The following is a 9,355-nucleotide window of genomic DNA, read 5'->3' on the forward strand; positions in this document are numbered from 1 at the left end:
AAAAAATGCACAGTTTGTTGTGCTTCATCGGCGGGCGGTAACTTTGAATTGTGATCGCCATCCATTATAGTGGAAGTGAATATCAGGTCATTTTGGCTCGATCAAACCATGTCATACAGTTCGTCTGACTGGCTAGTAGGCATGGTTAACCTCAAAAGAATTCCCCAATTCAGACAAGAATTTTTCACATCTTCATATTTAAGTCAAGATTATTTAGTCCATCTTTTGAATCGAATTTTTTGGATTTGGATTTTTTGGATTGGAATTTTGCCTGGGAACGTGCCTTAAATAGGGACAGCATTTTGAAAAATATTTCTATGAAACATGGAAGTTCATATGACAACATTATCACGCACATGATTTACACATAGGGGCTTGATAACTAAAGAAAATGGAGGGAGTTTTCTATACACAATATCCTCAATAGTCCAAGTCGGGATAGGGGCGAATTCGTACTTGTCTTGTTACTTTCTAGAAATGCGTAATTTTTGTCAATTTTCCAGAATACTCCACCTTGGAGAGGAGGGTATATTAACTTTGTCATTCCGTTTGTAACATCCCTAAATATTCGTCGTAGGCCCCATAAAGTATCATGACCATCATGATTCTAAGTCGATTTAACGATGTCCGCCTGTCTGTCTGTTGAAATCACGATACAGCCCACATTATTTGATGTAGGCAGAACAATTTGTATTGTGTATTGTGGTCCAGCCTTCATATAACGGTACATTTGCTATTTTTATGATTTTTTTCACATTTTTTCATAGATTCGTTAAAAAATTTCTATTTGTAAGTCATAATGGGTTCTAGCTACGGTGACGAAACATTGTATGTTCTAGGTCCCATGTTTTTGTATAGCCCCCATATAACGATATTCATGATATTCGGTATTCTGATAAAATTTTACTCGGATGTGTGTTAGTTCTGCAGGACTTTTGTTATTGAAAATGGTATCACACGTTTTGGTATAGCCCCCATATAACTATATTTTCGTATAATTCGTATTTGATGGGTGTTGCAGGTCCAGGTTTCCGTATAGTCCCCATATAACGGTACGGTATTCACTGGAATTGTTTAAAATTTCGCATTTAAAGTTTCCAATGGGTACTGATCTCTAATAAAAAATTGCCTATGCTGGTCCACGTATTCGTATAGCTCTAATATAACAGTACCTCCTGGCCTTTTTTTTGAAAATTCGCAAATTTTCTTCCAAATGGTACAGTGTATACAAAGTTCGGCCTTCCGAACTTACACCTTTTTTACTTGTTTTTCTTTAGGTATGTACTACATTTTAGTCAAATTAAAATTTTTGTGGACTAGAACTTTAAAGATATGGAGAGATAGGCATATGGAAATTAAGGTGACAGTGTCCTCTTTAAATCCATAGATAATTGTGCACCCGTTTCTTTAAACCAGCATTCTAATTTATTGATATTAATGGATCAAAAACATGTTTTTAGTCAATTATTGATAATTTAGAATCTTGATTTTTCTCTCTTGAAGAGGAAGTTATACCTAATGCCATACAGAACAAAAATGACAACAATAAGGACAATTCTTTATAGTTTTGTCTTCTGTTCTAGTCTGTAGATTCGAAACTGTTGATAATGCAGACAAATTACAAATTACAAAACTACCAAACTATACCTAAGATCTTATAAGTCAAAATTGCAAAATAAAAAGTAGTAAATAAATATTCTATATTTGTATCCTTTTTAGGGTCTACTGATACGAAACCGTTGAATATTCAACCAATAGACCAAATATTAATGGAAAAATTTTATTATTTTGTTTGTGTTACAAAAAAAAAATTAGTGGATTTTGAAAGGAAAAAATCTTATAACAAGTGTTCTTAAAGAACCCTCATTAGAAAGTTCATATGCTCTGAAGGTTGTGTATTTGTTTACTCCATATTTTGGCTTAGCTATATGTTGATATCGAATTGGATTTAAAATTCACCAATCAAATATAAAACTGGATCAGGAAATTCTTACTCGTCTATACATTTGTCATTAGTTATGTTTCTACTTTAATGTGTAGTCATTTTAAACCCCAACATTGGACAATATCGGCTATTGTCAAATTTTAAAGATGATATCAATTATCCAAAACATATTTGGTCTTCAAGCCTTAGGAATAGTTAGCAGCACTGTAAAGGAAAAGATTATCAAGAGCGCACATTTTATTGTTTTCCCATTTGAGAATCCTATAACCTCATAAGAACGAAAGAGAGAGAGATACAGAATGAGAGGTACCACGACGATCATTCATTGTAATGCTCACACACACATTTGTTGCTTGAACAAGTTGCCTCCTACATGTTTTTGGGTTGGTGTTTCACAACCGACCAATCACAGCCAAGCACACTTGCCTACATACACATATATTCTTATAAAATATCATGATTCTGCGTTATTATTTGTTGTTTTTGCTAGAATTTTCCCTAGAATACATTTTGTTGAAAATATTAATGTTTGCTTTGATTTCGTTCATTTTCTAATAAATAAAATTCACTTTGATGTTAGGCGTTATGTTTACAGAATTGTTGAAGAATACAAAAAAATGTTTTCTTCTCATTTCTGCTTTGATTTGTCAGCACCTGCCATTATTGAATCTGTTTCGATATTTGCCAAATATCATTTGTATTTTTTTCTCAATATTTATAGGAATCGATTGCATTTGCATTTCATTCGAATTTCCTAAAAAACCGTTTTGGTTTTTGTGTTGAAGTAGGGGTTAATTGTTGTTATTGATATTGCATAGCAATAAAATGTTCCCGTTGACTCGAGTGGCATTATTTTAAACAATGTCCTGTGGTCATGCAATGCCATGTCAGTGATACATATTTTCACGCCAATATTTCACTTCATAAAAAAACTGCTCATAGTTCAATTAGCACTTTTTAACTGCTGGTCTCTTTAATTGGTCCTAATGGCTTACGTCTAATTATTTTTCATATAGCCACCGGAGAGGTGTTATTAAACAATGGCTATTGTTGTTGGTGTTTTTATGAGAAAAAAAAACAAGGTGGCCGTTCAATATAAGGGAAGTGAGGATACGACAGAAATTTGTAAAGGACAAAGCCATATTGGTCCTAGTCGTCCCAGTCACATTTATCCACGAAATTATGTAAAATTTGTCATTTAAGACTCGCAATAAATAACAATCGCTAAGGACGAACCTTATTGAAATTGGTGAGAATCGGTTCAAATTTAGATATAGCTCCCATATATATCTTCGAGCGATTTCGGGTTAACTGTCCACCAAATAGCCAATATCAATCCAAATGACCTGAGTTACTTCAAATTTGTTGAAAATCGGTTCAAATATAGCTATAGGTCCTATATATACAGGGTGAGATACAAAAAACTCCAACTAAGTCAAACGCCATAATTTTTATTAATTTTATTGAATGAAAGCAAAAAATAAATCAAATTTTAGAATAAGTTTAGATTTTTTCGAATTGGTCACCTTTGGCACGAATTATGGTCTTCAATCCGGCAATGAAACCGTCACAAGCTGCCCGAATGTTACTCTGCGATATTTTGGCCCATTCCCGGCGAAGCGCTTGCTTGAGGTGATCGACACTTTGGTATTTTTTAGTGCCAACCTTGCTTTCCAAAATACTCCAGACACCATAGTCCAACGGATTGGTATCCGGAGATTTTGGTGGATTTTGCGCTGGAAATGAAACGAGGAACTTCATTTTGTAACCATTCTTGGATGGTGCTGAGGCCTTTTAGAATATCCAAGGTCTGCGGCTAAAATGTTTGCGTGCCGAAGGCTTTAATACACCCTCCAGAATATTTCAGTGCCACGGTCGATTAATACGAGCGGAAAGCGACAAACGGCTGTTATGGCAACCCACACCATCGCCATGGCCGGAGCTTGAGTTCTGGTGGCCAACCGAAGGTGCACATTTTCAGCTGACCTCTTTGGCAAGTAAACACGATAATTTTGTTTGTTAACAAACTGCTGGACAACAAATGTTTTCTCATCGGAGAAAACCAAATTCGGCAGTTTTGTTTCCGCACTTTTTCTGTCAAGCGAAGCAACTCTTTAGCTCTTTTGAGTCTATTTTCTTTCCGTTGCGGTGTAAGTTCTTGCACTTTTTGGAATTTCAATGGATTTACGACGAGCTCATTTTTCAATATTTGCCGAATGGAATATTGCGATATGTTCAGTTCACGAGCCAATTTTCGGCCACTGCGACGCGGGTTTCGATCAAGTCGCTTCTTTACTTTTCGAGCCATTTCTGCTGATATTGTTGTTTTCTTCCGTCCACTTCCTTGACGTCGGTATGGTACCAGTTTCACGGTAAAGAGCGATGGAACGAGACGCAAAAGTTTTATTCACATTTAAATGCTGGAGTGCTGTAACGATAGCCACTTGTGGTGTTCCAGTCAAATCTAAAGAAATCACACTATCACGCTTGAAATCCATCACGAATAACTATTTTCCTTTTCACCAAAATGCTTTTGTGCGCTTGAGCTGTCACTGGAATAATTTTAACAGCTGTCGGACAAGTGGCTTAGCAATGACAGCAGTCTGAAGTTGGTTGCAGTTTTTTCATCTCACCCTGCACTTCACATAAATTCCCAATGTATATATTTTTGTTAACGAACTCTACTAAATACGCATAGTTGTGTAGGGTATCACGTAGTCGGTTCCGCCCGATTTTTAACCTTTCCTTACGGTTTTTTAACTCTCTCCAAAAAATACGGAATGCTTCCTCTAACACAATAAAAATCCTCTCCCTCAATAACCAAGGTCTGGTCTTCTTACACATCTAAAGCCAACTAATAAGTCCTCCCCTTCTGGTCGAACATTGCGTGTGCTATAGAAATAAAATTAATGCAGAGGAAAAAACTAAAATTGAAAAATGCTCATTAATGGCACCTTTTGCATTCGTGGAAGACACACGCGTTCGACATGGTTTGTCAGACCTCACCCGTGATATCTAAGAGTGGCATCGTGTATCTAATATTGTCAATCTTTTCATTTGAATCTTTTAGTATGCAATGCAATGACCACAGGTTGGTCAACATGTTCGAGGGCGATCAAAAGATAGCCGCTGTCGTTGTTGCTGTTGTTGTGGTTGTTAACATTGTAGTTGTTATGTTCCTGGATATGTCCTTTAACGCCCTCTGATTGCTTGATGTTCATTTAATTGAAACATTTTAGTCAGTCAGTAGCTGGATGTATGGATGGCTGACTGGCTGACTATCATTCTTATCGGAATATTTACATATTTCATAAATTTATGGCCTCACAACGAAGCGGACATTTATAACACTATTTTGAAATGGGTGCCATGAGAGAGGGGCTTTGTTTTTAATACAGTTTAGTCCTGAAAAAAGGGTTGGTTTGCCAAGGGTGTGGGTATCTGTGCCAACAACACATAATGCGAAACCAAATGTTGCGTCCTTCCATGACCTGCTATTACCCCCAATATTAATGGCTGGAGATTAATGCCATTAATTTGTTACTACATTTTTATTGGAGTTCCCTTGCAATACTGAAGTAAGTTTGTTTGTATGTGTTGTTGTACCTAATTATTAATTAGGAAAATGTAAATTAGTTAAACATTTTATTAATTGAAAAATAATATTGAGAATATTATTTCATTAGTAGTGCATTTGTCACGAACATTAGGAGACATTAATTTAACATTTGTTTCTTAAAAACTTCAATTGATTATCTTTAGTTGTATGGAGTTATTTTAAGTATATTTAGGCCTGAAATTAGGCAGAGCCCTTAATTTTTTTGGGATTGAGAAATGATAAAGACACTTCAAAAAGAGTTATGAAATTTTCGAAATTCTGGTTGTACACAGAATAATCTATTGGAAACCCCTGCTCTTTTGGCCGATGAGAATCTCCGAAAATGCATTTCTTACTGAGATATCCATATTCCAGAAATCTCGGAACTAGTAATGTATCAGGAGTCTAGACTGTGTGTCGGAAAATTATTGCAGAAGACGGAGTCAGAGCCGAGAAAGTTTGTTTTCGACTTTTGACCAAAATAAATTATTTCTATATAACTTTTTTTAATTTACGCCCCGATTAAACATTTCTTAAGTTGTAGAAAAAATTATCGGTAAAATTAAAAAAAAAATTATATAAATTTATAAAAATAAAAATTTTAAAAATTTTTAAAATCGATAAAATTCAATCGACTATTATGGACCATCGGTTTAATAACCTTCAAAACCTTGATTCTTTCAAATGTTTAATTTTAAAACGACATTTTTCGAATGACCTGCAATTCTGAGTTGACTTATGGAAAATATGGCTTGTCAGGCAATAATGGGGTTTGGATTCATTGAAAAGCTATAGAGAAAAGAGGTTTATAGTCCCGAGATGCATTATTTTGCTGGAAAATCGTTAGATATTTATGAGCCGTCTGAATGTCGGCTGTCTGACACGTCTGCTCAAAACTAAAGTTTTGTCCGATGAGTTTTACCGATGTATGTTCGAATTCTGCCACTTTGTCTCAGGGATTTCTTGAAAAGTTTTTTTTTTCTCCTGCTTGTGTGGTAATACAGGGTTGCCCATATTCGACGGACCCATGTTTTTTTTTTGGGCCCATTCCAATCGACGAGGCTTGTCCGCAGGCAACATTCTTTGCGTCAATTGAATTTTGTACGGGAACAAATGCAAATCAATGCGAATAATCCGTTGTAAAGTGGACCGAGCCATGCCCAACTGCTGAGAACGGCGTTTTTGGGATGTTCTTGGGGACCTCTAAACACTGGCTCGTACGGCAGCGATATTCTCGGCCGATCGCCTTGGTCGACTTCTATATGGCCTCTTCGGATTTGAAAGAGCCTTACCAGTCGAAAATTTTTCGTAAAAACGCTTAATGGTGTTCTTAGAAGGCGCACTTCTCACATTTTTTAATGTTTTCAAAGCACGTTGAGTTTTCACAATTGACTTCTTCTGTTGAATGTAAATTTCAGAGCGCTCGCGTGCCGGGTATTGTTTCATGGTAAAAATCTGCTTGGACTGACGCTTCAAACGCGGCATGTCATTAAGCGATGTGACATCTTTGTCAAAAGTTATGGCGTTGCCAGATGGGTCCGTCGAATATGGGCAACCCTGTATTTGTGTAAATCTACATATAAGTGTTCAACGATAGTTGGAGGTTGACGGTGACAGAAATATCTGTTATTATGAAGTGAATGTTTACATTTTATTATTCCCAAATTTTAATAAAATATCTTTGATATATTCTAACAGTTGTTGTTCTCGACAAAAAATCAGAAATCTGCATGATATTGCCCCCGAGTTCTGTTCGACTTCGGTTCTTGCGAATTCGGTATGATTTCGGTGCGAATGTCGGTTGAACTTCAGATTTTCATCAGATCCTTCAGTACGACAACTCGTCAACCACTCCACATAACTTCGGACCGAACTCTGACAATTTGGTTCGCTGTGATACATCAGAAATCTGCACGACATTGCTTCCGAGTTCGGTCCGAAATCGGTCAGATAACTGAATTTCCTATGAATATCCTTGCGAATTTGGTCAAACTTCGGTTCAACAGTCCTGTAAAAACTTCAGACTTTAATCCGACCCTTCAGTACGTCAATCACTCCATATAACTTTTGTTCAAAAGTCGGATCGATTACACATTCTAAATCGGACGGCTTAGTTCGCAGGGAAGGCGTTATAAATCTAATGTCCACTTGGAGCTCAGTAATGAATTTATAAAAGTTCTATCTTGACCGGTCGAGGATGATGGCGATTGCAAGACAATGTTGGCTAAGGCGGAAAGAAGTTTGCCAATGAGGTTTTGAATAAAGCAAAGTCCGAGTGACAACTGTCAAGGCACCTGGCATTGATTAATATTTTTGGATACGATTTATACAGTCTATCGACGTATCCACCTTTTTGTGTATCTCCTGAAGCTGAGGTGTATGTATGTAGTCGGATCGGTGTAGACGGACTGTATATTTTCCTGGCAGAAGTCTGTTGAAAGTTTAAAGATTTTTAGGATACCCAAATTCAAAATTTTGACTCTTTGTGGGGGAGCTACTAGAAAATAGGTTAATACATTTACATCACATTTTATAAGAGTTATACTTATTCGAAATTTTGACCCTTTGTGGTGGAGGTACTTGATGAGTGGACCGATATTGTCCTGACCTAGGACTGACGCAAATATTAGGATTTGCAAAGTTGAAGCAAAATCCGATTATCCCTTCCATTTCTGTGCAGTAAAAGATTTTTTGAAAATTACGACTTTTTGTGGGGGAGGTACCAGAAGGAGTCGACCGATATAACCCATCTCCGGACTCGGTCTAAGTTTGATAATAGTATTACGATGTACAAAGTTTGGACCATGTTGGAGACTCCCTTCGAGAGTGCGCACAAGCCAGACAGACAGATGGACGGATGGACATCGCTAGATCGACTCCAAATGTTCTGCGTATGTTCCGTAAGATTATTTACCCGAGAACTTGAATGATTGGCCAGTTCCACTGTAGTAGCCAGGAGTGCACTCCGGGGAACCCAAGTCGCCTTCGAAAGTGTTAATTTTTAGTCATTTTCCGATAACTTTAATTGCAACAGCTCATATTTAGCTTGTTGTCCTTGTGCTGTATATTCACTATGGTTAGGTGAATAACTCAATACCAATGACGGAATTTTAATGAAATTTCAAATCTGTCTCCTAGGCCTAGCAATTTTATATTTAAGCGCTCCTCTGGCTGGTAGTTACCTGAAATGGTGAATATTTTATTGCGTAATTAATTAGAATAGTTTTTCGTGAACTATTATAATATTCGACTAAAACAAAAATATTTTGGAAGACCTGACCATACTAAATTGTCAAGGAAAAGGCCAATTCATGACAATTTAGTACAGTTGTGTTCCTCCAAATATGTTTGGTTTTAGTCAAATATTTCACATATTCAAAGACAATTTTTATTATCCTTTTTACAAGGCATGACAAATGTAAATATTATATTTCATAAGGATGTTTAACTATAAAATCATATCTTAAACATTTTCCTTGGAACCATACTCATCTTACCATGTACTCACCAAATTAAATTTAAAAACTATATATTTAAAATATTTAAGGAATTCGATCTAAAAAATCATAAAAAATAATAAACAGACAAATATTTTTATGGTTGTCTAATAATATTTTTGAAGTGGGCCCCAAGACCAGTCAACCATTTTACTCATAACTATGTACGTACATTCTCATATGTATTTCCATAATTGAAGTAAAAATTTTATTACTTTTCATATATTATCTCAAAAAGAATACAGCCGAAAGAGAACACATGTCATAAATCTGGTTATTTTGGATCATATTTTTTGGCCCAATGAGCGAATCCTA

Source organism: Musca domestica, unplaced genomic scaffold (genome assembly GCF_030504385.1).
Source record: "Musca domestica strain aabys unplaced genomic scaffold, Musca_domestica.polishedcontigs.V.1.1 15, whole genome shotgun sequence".
In the NCBI taxonomy this organism is placed as follows: Eukaryota; Metazoa; Arthropoda; class Insecta; order Diptera; family Muscidae; genus Musca; species Musca domestica.